Raw genomic sequence first — 20341 nt, 5'->3', positions numbered from 1 at the left:
GCGTGAGTAAACAGAATAAACAACAAATAATGTAGGTTCTATTTAAAAAAAAAGAGAGAGAAAGAGCAGCCCAAGAAAGAGGAGAAATGCCTTGTGGACTTACGAAAGGTTGCTTTCAAAATTAGTTCTCTGTAAGAGACAGAACAGACATAACTGACAAAAAAAGAAAAGGACTTAAACTAAAAGCTGGCCCAGATAAAAGATCAAAAACCAATACATATACACACATACACAGATAACACCCCAAATACAGCACGGTAATCCAAATCTTCATAGAGCAGAAATGACCCCATGGAAAATTGACTAAGGATAACTGAAAGGTAAAAAAATAAATCAGGCTACATTTATTCATTCAAAAAATATTTACTGAGCACCTATAAATATTTATATTACAGAGATATGGAAAAGATAAAGTTATCCTATAAAAACAGGCATCACAACAATGGGAGGAGGTGGAGGAAGCCAACAAGAATGAAAAATCTAAAAAATGAAGCAGAAGCAACAGAGATGTAACAGCTTAAGCAGAAAAAAGATCTAAACCTAGTCACTTAAAGAGCTCTTCTAGTTGAGATTAATGGTGACCCCCTAAATTCAATGTCTTGTGGCTTTTAAAAGAAACAAACATTATACTGTCAAAGCTCATTCCTACAAAATGACCTTAACAACAACAAAGGATAAAAATCAAGTTGCCTTTGAACTTCCATAAAACTAAATGTCATCAGAACAAAGAGAAAACCTACAGAGTTCTGAAAGAGAGTCTATAGCCTCATAATTGAATCTATAGCCAACATATTTATGTGTAAACAGATTATGTATGCTTACTAAACATTTTATAAAAAGAAGAGATGGAATCAAACCCACAAGAGTTCAAAAAATAAATGCTAAAAATTAGAAATAATTCTTGAAAGGAAGCCTTGATATTGTTGGTAGGACATGTGGGAGGGTGAGAATCTACAATTATCATTAATTCATAGGGGATAAAAATAAGTAAGAATTCAAGTTAAAAAGGAAACCACCCCAAAAGTCTCCAAGAAAAGAAGGATGGAAATAATAGCATTATAGAAGCAGAAATTAACTGAATCAGAAAAGTAAAAGAAAAAGAATATCTCTGGTAGCTATTTGGTCCCTGTTTCTCATCGTGATAGACTTGTCTGCTCTACTTCCCATCCCACCCCACCCAAAGAGTGGGAACATGACCCAGGCATAGCCAGAGTATTCCTTCCACTGCCCTGGCTACAGCAGTTGGCTCACAAGTGGATTGTGACACCATCAAGTTAATCAAAATGCTTCAATAGGACTTTTCCCTTAGGTATTTTAATTTAATTAAAATATATGGGGCAGGGTGCCTGGGTGGCTCAGTTGGTTAAGCGACTGCCTTCGGCTCAGGTCATGATCCCGGAGTCCCGGGATCAAGTCCCACATCGGGCTCCCTGCTCAGCAGGAAGTCTGCTTCTCCCTCTGACCCTCTTCCCTTTCGTGCTCTCTATCTCTCATTCTCTCTCTCTCAAATAAATAAAATCTTTAAAAAAAAACAAAAACAAAAACAAAAATATATGGGGCATATAGAAGAAATAGAGAACAGCATAACAAGTTCCTGTGTATTTACCACCCAGGCCAAAACACAAAAAACAACCGAAGTAACCCCCTTGGTACATCTCCCTGATTCCATTCCCTCTGGCTTATACTGATGGGAATATTACTTGGACATTAATTTAGAATATGGATCCAGAACCCTTAAATGTTCACAACCTCTGATTTAGTAGTAATTCTTGTTTCTGGCAATCTGTCTCAACAAAATAAACTAAAATAACGGTTATCTTTGTAACATTTTTTTTAATAAATAAGTTTTTTTTTAAGATTTTTTACTTATTTATTTGAGAGACAGAATGAGATAGAGAGAGAGCATGAGAGGGGAGAGGGTCAGAGGGAGAAGCAGACTCCCTGCTGAGCAGGGAGCCCGATGTGGGACTCGATCCCGGGACTCGGGGATCATGACCTGAGCCGAAGGCAGTCGCTTAACCAACTGAGCCACCCAGGCGCCCATCTTTGTAACATTTTTAAAAACATTTTACCATCCCTGAAATTTAGGTGTTTCTTACAACTGAGGGGATTTTACCTTAGTTAGCAAGTTTTTTCTTTCTTTCTTAGTGCTATACAAAGTATATGACTTAGAGCCAATGGCTTCTTAGATTTGATGAAATGCAGTCTTTGGCTATGAAAATGTTTGCAAAGAATGTGAAATAAAATGGAAATGTTGTTAAAAACATTACTCCATACTATAAAACTATTTAAAAGCAAACAAAACACAAGTACACAAAACCTATGCATAGAAAAAATAATTTACAAAAGTTAATGGTGACTGTCTCTTGGTAATTGGCTTATGGATGCTAAACTTTCTTTTTCCTTCAAATTTTCTGGGTTTTTTTTTTTTCTGAACTTTGTTTAATAGGCCATGCAAATGCTTTTATAATGGAAACACCTTCTCATAAATATTTTTAATGACTAAACAACTGTGTTTAAAGTTCAAACTGTGGAATATCTGATCACCATGTCTTTTCAAAGCATTAGTCAAACAAATATGATTTCTGTTACTTTGGCTATGAAATTTCATAAAGAGTAGAACTTGGCTCAGAATCTGGAGAGAAAGCCAAAAAAAAATTATTCAGCTCTGCTCCCAGGGAACTCAGGACCCGTAGACTTTGTAGTAGATTTTGGCAGCATTCCCTTTTCTAATACACAGTAAAATATTTCATATTCCTAACTTATGTGTGAGCGTCATTAAAGATGGCCCAAATTCAATCACTCGAGTGAGTCATCTGAATATGTTCAGTGACATAAGTGCAGAGGAGTGTTTATAGGGGAAGAGGAAAAGGGAAGCTAGGAGAAAAGGTCATTTGGGACATTCAATTCCCTTGTTTTTATTTCTTAAAATATTTAAAGAAAATAAATGTCTATCTCTAAATGGCTAATGAGTATTTCCAGGCCTTTATGTTTAACCTCCAATTGTACTGTTCAAAAATAGTTCTAATTTCAAAGGTTTCCCACAAAAGTTTAAGAGAGTGAGAAATTTATCTCTGAAGCCAAGAAAAATCTCAAGATTTCCATAGGTAAAACTATAAAAGTAACCAAACTTGGGGGTGCCTGGGTGGCTCAGTAGTTAAGCATCTGCCTTCAGCTCAGGTCATGATCCTGGGGTCCTGGGGTCCTGCTCAGCAGAAAGCCTGCTTCTCCCTCCCCCACTCCCCCTGCTTGTGTTCCCTCTCTCACTGTGTCTCTCTCTGTCAAATAAATAAATAAAATCTTTAAAAAAAAAAAAAGTAACCAAACTTCTAACTCACTGTAACAAACCCAACTCAAAAATGAGCCTTCTTCCCTTCCACATAAGTTTATTATACAATCAACAATGAATGAGAGAGGAACATTTCCAAAATTTTCTTGGAGCTTCTAATTTAAACTTAAGGCATAAGTACCTTCTCTTAAACTAAAAAAAATTAAAATAAACTTAGCACTACATTAAAAAAAATCACAAAAGTTCAGGAATCACCATTCTTTTATCTGCATTCCAAATAGAGCTCACAGATAGAAATGATATAATCAAAGTGCATCTGTGGCAGATAATTGGGCCTGTAAGATTCATTTTTAAAAAACTAATGAAATGCAGGTTACATTAGTGTATATATTTGTCAATATTCATTAAACTATTCTCTTTAAATGGGTGCATTTAGGGGTGCCTGGGTGGCTCAGTCATCAAGCATCTGCCTTCGGCTCAGGTCATGATCCCAGGGTCCTGGGATGGAGCCCCGCATCGGGCTCCCTCCTCAGTGGGGAGCCTGCTTCTCCCTCTCCCACTCCCCCTGCTTGTGTTCCCTCTCTCACTGTGTTTCTCTCTGTCAAATAAATAAGTAAAATCTTTAAATAAATAAATAAATAAATAAATAAATAAATAAATAAATAAATGGGTGCATTTGATTTAAGGTATATTTTAAAACTGAAAAAGTATACCTACAGGTTCTACCATATTTGTGATATCCAAGTAGTCACCTCTCCCCCCACTGACAATGTCAGAATTTAGAAATGCCTTCACAGAGATAATAAATTACAAAGCACATCATTCTAGTTATACATGTTATGACACCAAATCTGTTATAGAGCATATATGTCAAAGTATCATCCAATCAATGTCTTCTATCCTTTAATGATTCTATTTTTTCTAAGATTTTATTTATTTATTTGAGAGAGAGAGAGAGAGCACGAGCGAGTGAGCAGCAGAGAGAGAAGCAGACTCACCACTGAGTAGGGAGCCGGATATGGGGCTCGATCCCAGGACCCTGAGACCATGACCTAGCTAAAGGCAGCCATTTAACAACTGAGCCACCCAGGCACCCCAATGATTCTATTTTTAGATACATATGCTAAATATAATTAGAAGGCACCACAATTAAATATTTCACTAGAAAACCTATAGAAATGAGTGAAAATCTGTAGACAATAAAGTATAAATAAGGACTTTCGCTGATCATTCTTTTTCTTAGTTCAAAATGACTAAGAATGATTTTGTTTTTATAAGTTTTATTAATACAGTGTGAAGGAGATCTTTACTAAAAATGGACAATTTACATAGAAATAGAAAACTTGTGAGAAGTTTTAATGCATCGTCATTCATCTGGAAGCCTCGGTAAGACTTACGTCGGAATAAAAACTCTTTTATAAGAAGAGAAACCCATGTCCTTGGGAACTACTCCTGAATTCTAATGTATTGTAACTAGTGAAATAATTTAAAAGTAGAATTAGTACATGAAGTTAGGAAGACATACAACTGCTAATTTATTTGTTGTTATAAATAATACTAGACATAAATAATTACATAATTATAATTATAAATAATACTAGACTACTATTCCAGGAAAAATCACCAGTAACTCCATTCATTAGGTTCATAGTGATTCTGCTGACAGCTCCAGTCACTTGTCAGAGCTAAAATTTTCTACATCTACTAACTATTAGTGATTGTCAATGAGTGATAATTCTAGATTAGAATTTCACAATCTCAATTTATAGCAGAGGTCTGAAGCTAGGTCAGTGTTCTCAAAAACCAGTACTGTAATCAAAGCATCAGATATCACTGAAATTCACAAATGGTTATTCTTCACAACAGAATTATCAAAGGAAGCACAAAATTCACTTTTTTTTAGTCTTTCCTATAAGCACATACATATTATACATAAGAGTCATCAAATTTTGGTTAGATATTGTTATTGTTATTAAGACAAGGATTATAGTTTTGAAATAGAACAAAACGTATTTCTTGATCAAATGGAAGTTTTTCTGCCACTAAAAATCATCTAGTATAAGTGTACTCTGCATTTATTCTATTATTTCATTACATATGTTTATTACATTACCAACTTTTACATTTTGTACTAGAGTACTTTAGAGAAATTTTTAGGACCACTGTAACTAAACTTAATTTAGATAGACCTAATTTCAGTTTTCCAAATAGGCCACATTTCTTCATAGGGGTCTGAGCACACTTATGCAAATACATAAAGTTGACACCTTACTTCAGAATGTCGCATGTACTCAAGATACCAAGCTTGTAAACTGCCTCCCTCATCACCATCCCTGCTCATTCGGGATGCCACCAAGTCATACCAAGGTCTTCCCTTTTTCTCTTAATAGTTAGGCCGATTCTGCACTTCTATTGCTTTGTTTGTGTCTCACAATTCAGTCAATCCGTATCTTTCTCATAATCAAAACCACGTGCCCCTAAACCCCTTTCCTTTTTTGGACATCTCAGAAAAATGACTCAGTTTCTGCTTTTTTGAGCCAAAGAAAAAGTTTAGTCCTCATCTAGTAACTATTTATTAGGTACCTACTTATGTGCCACTGGACTAGACTTCAGAAATGGGTGATAAACATAAAAGCAATGGCTAGAAATAGGCCTAGAGCAAGGAAAATAAAAATCACGAATTGTAACATGAGATTAGATCTCATACAGGGTGTGCAATCAACCTTGCAAGCTCTTTAAAGTACCTAGAAATCCTGTTTATAAGCATCCTTCCAAAAACCCATCCATCTCATTAAATTTGCTTTTCTTCAAGCATTAATATCTAGGATAAATAAAAATGTTTTATTTAACATAATTGTTTTTACATTTGGTTTCGTTACTAGAATTGGTTTCCTACTATCTTTCAGGGTGGCAATGGTTTTTCTATAGTGTGACTAAAATAATTCTTTGGCTATAATAAAAGTCAAACAATCATTTGTTAAATTATTTTCCAGGGAAAATAGGTCCCAAATTCCCAACCACCCACTCACAATAACCTCTGAAGTACAAAACATTTGTAAACTGGGAATGACTTATTCTTTACTGTCATATTTACATTCCTATGGGCTTAAGAAATGATGCCACCACTAAGGTAATACCAATGACTTAATAGTTTAAAATAAGAAAATTATTCAGATAATTGTGAAGCTGTGTGCAAATCTTCCATTGGTCTAAGACCGAGTATAGGAACTTCTGCAAAGAAGAAAAGTTGGTTTGTGATATTATCTTTATTTTATTTACTTTTGACTTTAAGTGTAAGATATTGGTCTGGAAAAGCTTTCCCAAGACCAGCTGAGTTTCTTCTTATACATAGGTGAAAGGCATTAAAAAAAAAAAACAAAAAAACCCACAAAACAAAACCTGTTCTACAGGCTTCTGTACACATAGAGGAAATACAGCCATTTTATATATTATGTCCAGGGTATAAACCCTTTCGATATGTTTACTGACACTCTCTTGAAGTTTTCATTTCAGTTAAGTTGTTCTGCCTTAAAAGATTCACTTGAATCACTAACTAAGGACATATTTTTTTATGCTGGCAGAGAGTAAATTAGAAACTGCTTAGAATGGTACATCTCTATGCAGTGACTCAGTTTAGCAGCTAACAATATATATTTCCCTCCTCCCACAGAGGAATGATTATGTGTCTTCCACTGATGCCTTTAAAAAGACATAAAAAATTAGTATACAATGTCCTTTGTTAATACTATACAAATCAAGTTTCTCTTGGAATGTGAATACATATTTTACAAGTTTATTTTTCTTTTCTCTGCTGTATTGCTTGCATACATATATGCATCTGGCTATAACAGTTCTTTAGCAGAAAAACAAGGTTATATGAGAGGCTGGTATCAGCTATAAGAACAAAATAACTGTTTGAATCCTTAATTTGAAATCCATGTACATTCATTTTGTATCAAATGGTAAATTTGATATGTAAATTATCTAATTTTTATATTCATTACAGAACTTTGAAAAAATCATGTGTCACTTATTGGATCTAACAGAAGCATTCAATGTTTAAATTATATGTCCTTTTAATTAATGGTTTCATTAACACTTCTATTTGAATTATGAGAGAATGGTATAACTTATAATAATTGAGAATACCAAACATCACAACGATAATTTTAAATCTGACAATAGACAGAGGTAACTTTTGAATTTTCATGCCTTTGAAAAGGAAACATGAAAAATAGTATACTGCCACTATTTTATTTTTGGAAATTCTTTGTAAATAAAAACCCATTTCCAAAATAAGATATTCCATGGACAGAATAGTTGGTAATGGTTCAAGTGCCTTAGGCAACAGAGAAGTATTGTTTTGTAGTTGTTGTTTTTTTTAAACCTCTCCTAGTAACAGCAGTTCATCATGCACAAAGAAACAAGGTAACAACATGATTTAAAATGAATATATAAGCCATAACTATAAAACCTCAATGAAAACTGAAGTTTACCATATTAATTCCATTTCTATGAACTGGGATAGATAACCTGGCTGATACTTACCGAATGTTATAGAAATGTCCAGGCTTGTTTAAGCAACAAAAAGTAGACACATGGTGAGGTGCTGAAGACAGCTCTCTCTTGGGCTCAAAGCACTTTACATGAAGTAGTTTTATCTTCTGTTTAACAGACGGTGCCTCCTGTTACCAAACTGCTGCAGAGAGGAGTTTCCACAATCCCGCCTTGACTTTTTCTCTCTCTTTGAAGAGTAACAGTTACCACCGGGAAAACGTTAGCAGAAAATGATCACTTGAACACTCGCACAGGGCAGCTGTAAATTTCCACTCTCTTTGCTTGCTCTCAGATTCCAAGCCTTGCCTGTCTCTTAATCTGTCACAGGCAGTTCTGTTTCTGGTCAGACCAGCTTGCTTCTGCTCTCTCCTCTCCCTCTCAAACGCTCTCTTTTAGATACATACCACACAGTAACAGCTCCCTCTTTTTCTTCCTCCCTCCCAATTGTGCGTCACAAGAATGTGTGTAAAGCAATTAAGCTGAGGCAAACTGGAAATCTTTCTCCCTCCCCCCAAAAACGTCTAGGGATAAACACAATATTCTTCTCACCGTATTTTTCCCTCTCAGTCCTATAGTTGCTCATGTATGGAGTTTGGTCCACAGATTAAAATGGCCTGACAATGCTTTTTAAAAATGTAAATAAAAGTTTCTAACAAAGGTGTGTTGATAGTGATAATAATGGCTTCATTTACTAATATGTTAGTTTCTCAGAAGATGCTGATTCCCAATCATAATAAAAATGTAGCAAGGAAATATTTAAGTACCACGAATTTAATCTTCAGATTTCAAAAAGCAAGATTTTAAAATTAAAGTATTTATAATTTAAGTGTGTGAAAGTTTAATGTATTTTAAAATATGGCATATTTTGAAACTTAGATCCAACATTTGCAGTTATAAAAGGGAAAATTACAAAGAACATAGAAAAATACTGACACCAAAAATATCAAGTAGAGCAGCTTATACTATTTATGTGCAAACCAAATATGATTACTTTGTTTAGAAGTCCTCCTCTCTCCACATACACACACACAAACATTGGTCAGGATGCATAATACCTCTTCAGTGAGAATTTAAAAGGCTTAGGAGTATTAAAAAAACTTTTTTCATTATTACACATGTATAATTAATTATAAAGCAAAATATCTTAAAATTATGGATCTCTGAAAAATTTGAGAATGAGGAATTAGGTAGAAAACTGAGTGGGATGGTTGGTGACGACGGGCTTAGATGGCATTTGTAGAATTCTCTGGAATTAGGAGGCAATGTACTCAGCTTGGAATACATGCTGACCCTGTGAGAATGCTGGTCAGAGCCTGCTTTACAGCTTTCTGTTCCAGTCCCATAGCCCCAAAGACTTTCAGGTTCTCAGTCTCCCACTATCTATTTCCAATCAAAATTCTCAGGCTCCTCTTCTGATGACAGATCTCTCAATTACAGAACTGATAGAAGTTAGACCTATTATGTTTTAGTCTTATTCTCTGCAGAACTAAAGCATCCCTAAGAATATAAGCTTAAATAAAGTGCAAGGCAAAAATCTATAAATAATTGGTTACTACCCTTAAGAAAAACAAGCAAATAAATAAAGCTTGGCTTTATTTCTTAATCTATATATCATGTGTTTAATATATATTCCCTAATATACACATATATTTATTTAAAAATATGTACTTAAGGTGGTTCATTTAAAGTGACTTTTATTTATTTATTTTTAAAGATTTTATTTATTTACTGAGAGAAAGAGAGGGAGAGAGATCATGAGGTGGGGGGAGAGGGGCAGAGGGAATCTCAAGTGAAATCTCAAGCAGACTCCACACCGCGCCGGAGCCCAGAGCTGGGAGCCGGATGAGGGGTCAGCTCACAATCCAAGATCGTGACCTGAGCCTAAATCATGAGTCAGGTGCTTAAATGACTAAGCCACCCAGGTGCCCCTAAAGTAGACTTTTAAAACTTAAATATATTATAAGGTGATTTAATTCTTAACACCTAAGAAATAGGCACCAAAGAAGACTAGAAATTAGTCTGCCAATTATTCCTTTAATTTGTAGTTCCGTAAAACTTAGAGTTTTATTTCCTACTTAAAATAAATATTAAACAGATATTATCTTAAATCACCAGGGGGTGATTAGTAGTAAGCGCCTTGTATCTTCCTGAGTCCAAGATTATACTCAAAGTGTTCTGATATACCTGAAGAAATTCAGAATTAGTAAGGATGGTGCTTAGAATAACTACAAGGTTAATTTTTTTTAAGTCACTTTAACACTGGAAGACGTTATTATCAATCTATGATTCTAAGGCACAAAATAAAGACAAGGTATTCAAAATATACACTAAGACTGATGACACATGATTGTATGTGTTTATATTTGATTTCTACCAAACACCACTTTTTTAAATGCATGCAAATAAATCACAAAAAGTGACCATATATTAACCCACAAAAAAAAAAAATCAATAAATTTCCAAAGGGGAATGGTACAAGCTACATCCTCTGAAAACAAGATGAGAAAACTAAAAGTTATTTTAAAAATATTTAATATATAAGCAAATATGCTTTAACCAACCCTATTAATACTTGAAAATTTAAAAGTACATTCTTCTAAAAATTATTTGAAAAGAAAAATTAAAAAGTACAATTATAGTGGATTGTAGTCTGTTTCAGGATATGATGAAGTAACAGGGACTGAATTTACTCTTCTGTTTTACATAACTTAAAAACTGGGCAAAATATATAAAACAATGGTTTTTAGACACTGGACACCAAGCAGCTCAGCCCAATAATCCCTGAGAAAAGGGAAAAAAGGTGATTATTGCCCCAGGCTGCAGAGCAGGAAGGGGAGTCCAAACAGAGCGTAGCAGTCTTCCTGAGTTAAAGAGACAAGGTTGAGAATTCAAGAAGGCCAATCTGACTAAAATTCACAGGGCAGAATACCAGAGAGGAGAGTTGCAAAGAGTCCCAGAGATCAGCAGAGGAGTCTCTTCAATTCTTCATCTGAGAACTGATTAGCACATCTGTGAGAAAACTCCAAAGACAGGAAAAGAACCAATGGAATCAGGCTGAAGAATTCGCAGTATTCACACAGGACTGGAAATAGTTCTTGTTCCCAACAGCCAGAGTGAAGAAATCTCATAATATATGGGAAACTGGGTTGAATACTCTGAAAGATATTGCCTTGGCAGCGAGACCAAATTAGCCCTAGATTAAAAGTTGTTTGGTCCTTCCTTATAGACTTTACAAATTAAGTCCAGAAAGGATAAAATTCTTTCCAAATAAATTAACTGCCTCCTAGAGTAGAATTCAAAAATATCTAAAGGCATTTTTAGAAATCTAGCACACAGCATAAAACTCATAATGTCTGGCATGCAGTCAAAAATTACTAGGCATGCAAAAAACCAGGAAAATACAATAAGCCTTTTAAATAATAAATAATAAATAAGCTATTTCTATGAGTTAAGGTACTAAAAGCAAATTTATTTATTGAGAAGACTTGTTTTCCTTTTTGACTAGCTAGTAAGGTATAGAGTGATCGTTCATAACATGCAAATATGCAGTTTTCCACCAACGCTTCCTCCAAGAATTTTAGTCTTCACTGATGATCCTTGCCTAAATCAATCATTTCATCAGGGGTTAAAAACTGGTCATTTAAAAAATTCTGTTCTTCTTTCTGCTATATTGGCTGACTTGTTTTGTAGAGAAGAGCTTCTCCTCAACTAGACTTCTAATTGAAAAAGAATGATAACGGCTTCCTTTAATTACCAATTTTGAGAGTAACAGCTGGTAACATTCTCTTCCAATGATGGCAAATAAAAGATTATTTTTGGTAAGTCTTTCTCTGCTTTTGAATATCATTCAAAATGGTTCATAAATCTTTATATATTCAATGTTTCAATAAATTACAGGCATTATTCTTTTTGATGCCATCCTTCTAGCTTGGGTTCCCCAAAAAAGTTGGATCTGAAGCAAAAGCCTTATGGAATATTATTTTTAAAAGTAATCCAATTATGGGGCACCTGGGTGGCTCAGTCGTTAAGCGTCTGCCTTCGGCTCAGGTCATGATCCCAGAGTCCTGGGATTGAGCCCCGCATCGGGCTCCCTGCTTGGTGGGAAGCCTGCTTCTCCCTCTCCCACTCCCCCTGCTTGTGTTCCCTCTCTCACTGTGTTTCTCTCTGTCAAGTAAATAAATAAAATCTTTAAAAAAAATACAATAAAAGTAATCCAATTACAATGAGCAGGAGTGAGGGACAAGCGGAATAAACCAAAGGAGGGAGAGCCAATATGACAATACATTACCAAGCTGGCCATCTGTTTAATCTGTCAGACTGAACCTCTTAGAAGCCCTTTAAGCTGCATTTCAGGACCACCACTAAGGTGGGAGGAGAAAAGGGAGGAGAAAAATTTACCCACTGGCTTCATTTTCCACTGATCAAAGGCTTTCCCAAAAGGTCATTAATTCCCCTAACACTTGAGTTTAACTCCTCTGTACTTCCAGGTTGCACATGTGTGAGTCTTCCCTATGGACACTGCAAAAAGCAAGGGGCTTACAGAACAGCAGGAAATGAAGCAGTGTATGGTTATGCCTACACAAGAGTTTGCACACAGCTGAAATGAGAAAAGTGAATCCTAGAGGATATGCAATGATATATAAGAGGTATCTGTAATAAATGTGCAAATGTTCCCAGATTTGGACAGTGGAAGTCCTTTCAAGATACTTCTTGCATCCTTTTGATAGAGTTTCATTAATCTTTGAATTTTTATTGCTTTCTAGTTCAACAGAATGTCCCAGCCTCACTTTGTATTTACTCTGTCCCAGATCTGGAATAAGTCATTTCTCAGGGAGCCCTAGTGCTTTTTAGTGAGGTTTGGGTACCCAGGCATACTCACTGCTACTGACATGTCACTGCTTCCAGACCTTTCAGTGATCAAAGGTAGCAAACAAGTTTTAAAAAGTCATTAGTTTATACTGATATTTCAATTCTAATTTATCATTACAGAATTTCGACTCTACTTTTTTTAAAATTTATATTCATTTTCCCTTACATAAAAATTTTGGTTCACATTAACACAATGATGTGTTTGTCTTTCGATATATCTAATATAGATTCAAAATAACAATGCCAAAATTTCTAACAATAAAACTAATAAATGAAGTTTAAATAATTCTTGGCAGTTAACCGCTAATTTAACTTGTAAGGTACTGGTAAGCATACATGACTACCATTACATTAGAGAGTTCTAACGTCGAAATGTTAAATTAGTTTAGCTGTTGCAAAATCAAAACTTCTATTTTACATTGTTAATTCACAATTGAGAAATTTCCATAGAATGAGATTTTAATGTTTTATTATTAGATGGAGACTTTAACAACCCTTAAGTAATGTAGTTCCATGGAGCTGTCTGCTTGAGAAAGCACAGAAGAAAGTTAAAAATGTAAATGATACATATAGATCAAGCTATGGCCAATGACATCATGGTACACTAATAAGCAATGATTCTACAGTAATTCAAATACAAAAATGTGGTGGAAAAAATTATTTATCTCTATGTGTGATAGTATAACTATGCAGAATTCCAAATTACCTCCTCCACCTTAGCAGTCATATTGACATTATTGAGTACCCTAACACTTAGATTCCATCTTGAAATGTATCTACTGCATCACTTCACTAGTTCTAAGTATTGTAACTAGTTACAGAATTTTTTAAGGCACATTATTAAATTGATTAGTCCATCAAGGGGCTCCTGGGTGGCTCAGTTGGTTAAGTGTCTGCCCTTGGCTCAGGTCATGATCCTGGGACGCTGGGATCCTGGGATCAAGCCCCAGTAGAGCTCCTTGCTTGGCAGGGAGTCTGCTTCTCTCTCTCCCTCTGCCCCTCCCCCATGCTCTCTCTCTGTGTCAAATAAATAAATAAAATCTTTTAAAAATAAAGATTTAATAAAAATAAAGATTTTATTTATTTATTTGGCACACACACACAGAGAAAGCACAAGTAGGGGGAGCAACAAAGGGAGAGGGAGAAACAGACTCCCCTCTGAGCAGAAAGCCCAATGCAGGGCTTGATCCCAGGACCCCGAGACCATGACCTGAGCCTAAGGCAGATGCTTCACTGACTGAGCCACCTAGGCATCCCAATAAATAAAATCTTTTTAAAAAATTGATTAGTCCGTCAAAATAACACATTGGTGGTTTAAAAAGTTTACCGTCAACAGTAACAATAATTGACATAAAAACTGGCTTATCATGTTCAAAAATATCAAGATCCTAACATGTAAAATACTAAACACAAATATATGTTTTTATGCTTTATTGGCAATTTAGTGGTATCTATTGGACTAAATTATTGTTAATTTTACTTTATTGGTTTTAGAGAGTTGTTTATGTTTAATGAATACATTTGTTTTTATTTACATAGAGAAGCCATAGGAGAAAGTTAACAAACAATCGGACTGCAAGTGAAAGACCCAATGCACATAAGTTTAGCAAAAACAGAACTTAAGGATCATGTAACCAGAGAACCTAGGGTTAGATCAGTGGTTATCAGCTGGGGAAGCATTTAGTGGGGAGAGGCCAGAGATGCTACTGAACATCTTAAAATCAGAGAACATCCTCTCTCCTAACAAAGAATTATCCAGCCCAAAATGTCAACAGTACCAAGGCTGAGAGACCCTGGATCAAAGCTAACTTAAGCCCACGCTTAAACAATGTCATTGGAGCCCCTTGCATTGCTTTCTTTGGTGCTTCCTTCATTCATAGTTGGGCTCTTCCTCTATGGTGGCACAGATTACATGGCCTTGGTCCCCATGATCTCAAAAGAAGCGAAACCCTTGGGCCTCTCTTTCAATAGCTACATCAAACCTGAAAAATGACTTTGGTGCTGCTAGTTCAGGTAACCAACTGTTAATAACCATATGCATAAGAATGGGGTACACTTATTAACCAGCTTGGCTTCTGAGTGTGTAGCATTAGTGCAAAGAGATTGACAGGTCTGTAAAGCAAAGTGAGAATCTCACTATGAAAGAGCAACTTCAAGGCAAGAGTCATTAAGTGAAATGTTGGGTGAGATTATTTTGCATTATGATTGAACTTCAAAGCATATGTAGTTGGATTCACTCAGTTACATTTGTGTATTATATAAAACCATTCCATAAAAAAGTTCAACCTGGTTGCTCAGCATCCACACCTACCCTTTTCCTACATCTATACTTTCAACGATGGCCCTGACTAACATTGGGCAAGGTTTCCAAACAGTGCACTCACCCTTGCTCAAACTTGTTCACTGCCTCCAGCTCCAATATCTCCGTTGAGTATATGCTTCTCAATCAAGTTTGAAGCAGCTCCTTAAGGTCTATCATCCTATGGCTCAATTATAAATTTAATCCCCCCACACCAAGACATCTAATAAACAAGGCAAAGTAGAAAAAGAGACACCGGCAATAAAAACACCTGCATGAAAAAAGGGAGGTAAAGAAACATCAATTCATAATACATATGATACTTTGCTGGACAGGAAGAGTAAGCTTCCCTGTCTGGGAAGGGAAATGAGTTCTTTAGTTACTAAATTGATTGCCCCTGATTCTAATCTCTAATCTCTGGGAGAATCTCCCCTATCAACCCCAAAATCATACTGAGAAGGTCATTGCAGATGGTTCCTGACTGGGAGCTTTCCTGCTGAAGCAGTCCACTTGTTTTGGAATCACATGCAGGAGAATGGGAGTTTCCAGGGAATGGGAAATCATATAAGTCTTTATTTCTTAGACTTGAATATTTTTAGATTTTTATTTATTTATTTTGAGAGAGTGAGAATGAGAGAGAGAGAGAGAGAGAGAGCACATGAGAGGGGGGAGGGTTAGAGGGAGAAGCAGGCTCCTCGCTGAGCAGGAAGCCTGATGTGGGACTCGATCCCGGGACTCCAGGATCATGACCTGAGCCGAGGGCAGTCGCTTAACCAACTGAGCCACCCAGGTGCCCCAGACTTGAATATTTTTGACAATACAACTGTCTTAGATTTTCTTTGACTTTAATCATTTTGCTTCTTGTTTTCTACTAACCAAAGTCAGAAATTGGTGAATCTGGACTTGTTACTGTGATTTTTTTCTCTAACTGGCTTCAGTGCTCTGTCCATTACTCACGCCCCCAGGTCAAACTGTTTCTTCCAAACAAATGAGGGTAAACCTTCCCCCTTAAAACTAGGATGCATCCCAATAGACTGCTTTGCATTCTGGGGTTGGCCATTACCTTTGCCCAAGGGAGAAGTAAAAGATGCTCGGGTCTTCAGGCTTCTCCTAGGTCCCAATCATATCTTTTCTTTCTAATCGTATCTTTCATACCTTCTTTTTTTTTTTTAAAGATTTATTTATTTATTTACTCATGAGAGACAGAGAAAGAGAGAGAGAGAGAGAGGCAGAGGGAGAAGCAGGCTCCCAAGGAGTAGGGAGCCCGATGTGGGACTCGAACCCAGGACTCTGGGATCATGACCTGAGCCGAAGGCAGACGCTTAACCATCTGAGCCACCCAGGCGCCCCTCTTTCATACCTTCTTATTGTATCTTCTCCTAGGTTCTTTCATATCTTTCTCAACTTTCTGCCTCCCTGCTTTTGCTCATAATAATTTAGCTTGGGCCTGTGATCACACTAGAGAGATAAAAAGCAAGGAACAGTGGGGTTGGAACTCAATATTCAAAAATTTCATCAGAGGGGCGCCTGGGTGGCTCAGTCATTAGGCGTCTGCCTTCGGCTCGGGTCATGATCCCAGGGTCCTGGGATTGAGCCTCGTGTCGGGCTTCCTGCTCCGCAGGAAGCCTGACTCTCCCTCTCTCGCTCCCCCTGCTTGCGTTCCCTCTCTCGCTGTGTCCCTCTCTGTCAAATAAATAAATAAAATCTTTAAAAAAAATTTTTTTTCAAAAATTTCATCAGAGACTTTTTTTAGAAAAGGTAGGAACCCAATAAAAATAGTAGTTTTATGGGGCGCCTGGGTGGCTCAGTCGTTAAGCATCTGTCTTTGGCTCAGGTCATAGTCCCAGGGTCCTGGGATCGAGCCCCGCATCGGGCTCCCTGCTCAGCGGGAAGCCTGCTTCTCCGTCTCCCGCTGCTTGTGTTCACTCTCTCACTGTCTGTCTCTCTCTCTCTGTCAAAATAAATAAATAGAGTTAAAAAAAAAACAGTAGTTTTACATATGTTAAGTGGTTAAAAAGTACATAAATGCTACAATAAATATGACACTGTACCTTGAAAAAGACTGGGCACTTGCTAATGAAGGTGGGTGTTAGAAGAACTGAAGCTTGTGAGTTATTTTGAAATACTGAAAATAGGGTTATCTGAAATCAGCTGGAAAGTTTTAATACCAAATGTGGATAGATAGGACTCATAACACGTGGTACACTGAGGTTGCTGGTAGGTGTCTGAAGTGTGTGCATGTGTACATTGTGTGTATTCCTATGTGGCTTGGTTTAGCAGGGTGGTTTTTGCATAAAGCAAACAAGAAATGTGTATCATGCTCAAATTGCTCCCTAATATATCAATCATGTTGGAACACATTTGTTTCAAAACAAGTGTTATAGAGGAAATGACTATTACTTTTAAAATTATAAAATGCATGTATATGTATATGCATATAGATATGTATGTGTTAGAGTACGCTAAAACGTACTGTATACCTATTGCTGCAATTTTGTTAATTTGAGTAACTACAGATCTTTGGTTTTTTTAGTGGCATTTACCTCTGTCTTAACCTCACTTCTTTTCTTCACTTCTCATTCACACTTTTCTTTCTCTGTTTTTCTCCATTCCCAAAGACCACAATATAAATACAAAGCATCACAACTACACCTTCAGGTAGCCCAGAAATTACATTTGATTTATTCTTTAATAGGCTTTAGCCTTTGATAACCAATAAAGGAGCCCCAAAGCAAAGAATCTGTTTAAAGCCTTTAGTAGCTTGTCATGCTACCCATACACCATAGATATCTCTAGTTCTTCCTTCTCATAATTTCCATTTTGAACATTATTGACATTGTGGCCTTGCAAGTTGTTTAAAGATATTCAAACTGCTTTCATAAAAGCAGAATATAGAAGAAATGCTATAAGAGAAATGCTTTAGAGATTGCACAGAAATGAAGTTTAATTGACAGAATGGAAAACACATTTCCTATTGTGCACTTGAAACTAATATAACGCTGTTATGTCAACTATACTTCAATAATAAAGATTTTTTAAAAACCACACCCACATTTCTAATTGTACACTAACTGCTAATCCTTGGCCAAATTCGGAAATCTTTAAAAGGTCTTCTAATTAACCTCAACAAGATAACAAACTCAATTATTCTGGTTTCTCTTTCACTACTGTGCTGCCCATCTCCTGTTCTTTTTTTTTTAGGAAGGAGGAAGCTGAATAACAAAAATTAGGAGACATCCTTCCTCCTACTGGCTATATTTCCAAAACACCAGAGTAATCTCTTAAAGCTGAGAATGTCATGGCTCTTCTCACTTTTCCAGCACCACTCTGGCCCCCTGCTGGTACTGAGCTGAAGTAGCACCTGCAATATTTAGCCCCAGCATTAAGATCTCCTATACCAGTTCAAGGAGGGACTGCTTTGTTTCCCTAATGCTAGGATAGTATAATCTACAGCTCTATCTATCTAGCAATAAATAGACATAGATATATAGCCTCCGAAGGCCTTTATGCGATAAGCTATTCTGAATATTCTTCAGATATCAAGCGGCTAGTCTCTTTGGTATTAGGCAGTCTCTTTGGTATTAGGTCATAGTCTCTTTGGTATTAGGCAGACCTAGATTTGAATGAAAACTGATTGTGTATAAGTATTTTATATTTAAATTGGAGATAACAATATACAGTTCCAGGACCAGTTGTGAGGGTCAAGGGAAGTAATATACATATGTGGCTGGCATTTAATTAAGCACTAAATGTTAGACATTTCTCTACTCATATAATAAAAATTCTAGCACATATTGAAAATATATCAGTCCACTTGTGGTTGCCCTGTCACTACTCTGGAATGAGACAGATCCACTGGAGGACTCACAAGCAGTGTGTCATCAACCTTATTTATTAAACACTTAGTAGATACAAAGTGCAATACTAGGTGCTCAGACACACATACCAATAAGCCATTAACTATGTGTTTAAGGACTTTTTAATTTGCCTTATATACGTACCACACCAAAATAATTCCACTAAAACAATTTTGGATGCAGCATTTTAGAAAAGCATGGGATAGGGATAATATAGAAATCCTGGATTTTAGCCTAGCTTCATCATTTGCTTGCCTTGTGCCCAAGTCAATTAACATCTCTAAGCTTTGTTCTATATATTTAGGTAGGAATACTCCACCTATCTCTCACAGGTTTATGGAAATTTTATATTACAAAGACACATTAAGTAAATAACTAGACAAATTACTAAACTAGAAAAGTAGTAAAATGGAATGGGTTTAAAAAATAAACTCTTTTTTGTCTATGACTTAACCCTCAAATCAAACTACAAAAACTTCCAGAAGCCACTATCATTGGCTCTACCACAACAGCACTAAAGGAACAAGGCAAAAAAAAATGTCTACCTCATATCAGATTATCCTAACCAAAAGATATAGTTGAAGTGGTGACAAGGGAAATGGGACCAATAAATATTAGCCAACTGACCTCAGTAAAAAATTACAAGCAATCTCAAATGTTCTAGAAGGGTAAATTTGAAATTAATAGTAAATTACCAAGGAGATGCTCTATAATAATGCTTTATTTCATATTCAATTAATCCATAACTTTTATTTCAACAAATAATTTTTGGGTAGTTTCTACGTGACACAAAGTAGTTTCCATAATGAACTTCAATTAATATTGTCAGTACTTTCAGGGTTGCTTTTAGCTTATATGATGCTTTGGAAAGAGTCAGAAAAAGGACAGCTGCAGTCAAGCAGATGCATAGATTAACAAGCAAATAGAATCTTCGTGTAAAGAACAAGTAACCCACCCTCCAGGCAGATGCAGCCCTGCACCAGCCTGGCACATATTTTGGTATGGGGAAGGGGGAATGTGAGCTGGATTTCAGGCCCTACTCACTCCCTTGGCAGGAGTCTTTGGACAGTACACAAACCATACAACTAAATGAAATAGCACTAGATACTTTATAATGGCAAGGCTCTGTTACAGCTTTCTATCATTTAAAGGTTCAGGGCACCTGGCTGGCTCAGTGGGTAGAGCATGTGACTCTTGATCTTAGGGTTTTGAGTTCAAGCCCCATGCTGGGTGTACAGACTACTTAAAAATAAAATCTTTAAAACAAAATGTACGGGATTCATTCATCCAACCATCTGAGGGCAATACGGTCTATGAGGATATAGGTCGGAAAAAGGAATTTATATTCTAATAGGGGATATAAGACATGTACCAAAAATAACTATAGTGTAAGACAAAAAGCTATGAATCACAAAGGAAAAGACCAGTGAAATACCATAAAAATTCAGATGAACCAAAAAATATGTATAT

The 20341-nt window shown here is 36.2% G+C and overlaps 1 protein-coding gene across 6 annotated transcripts in view; it reads right to left on the bottom strand.

Moving 5' to 3' along the window:
- CAB39L (calcium binding protein 39 like) overlaps nt 1-20341 on the bottom strand; it is a 120466-nt gene that overhangs the window by 69657 nt on the left and 30468 nt on the right. For 4 of the 6 annotated variants that reach the window (XR_015767897.1, XM_028107373.1, XM_088021835.1 and 1 more), the window contains exon 3: nt 7838-8033. The exons of the other annotated variants lie outside the window; for them this stretch is intronic. The gene's annotated coding sequence lies outside the window, so the exon portion shown is untranslated. The remainder of the gene's footprint in view (nt 1-7837; nt 8034-20341) is intronic. 6 annotated transcript variants of the gene reach the window in all.

Source organism: Eumetopias jubatus, unplaced genomic scaffold, assembly GCF_037043125.1.
Source record: "Eumetopias jubatus isolate StellerSeaLion01/CBP00866 unplaced genomic scaffold, mEumJub1_p1.0 scaffold_3, whole genome shotgun sequence".
NCBI lineage: Eukaryota > Metazoa > Chordata > Mammalia > Carnivora > Otariidae > Eumetopias > Eumetopias jubatus.
The sequence above is the reverse complement of the archived record's forward strand: the minus strand, read 5'-3'. Positions and strand labels throughout refer to the sequence as shown.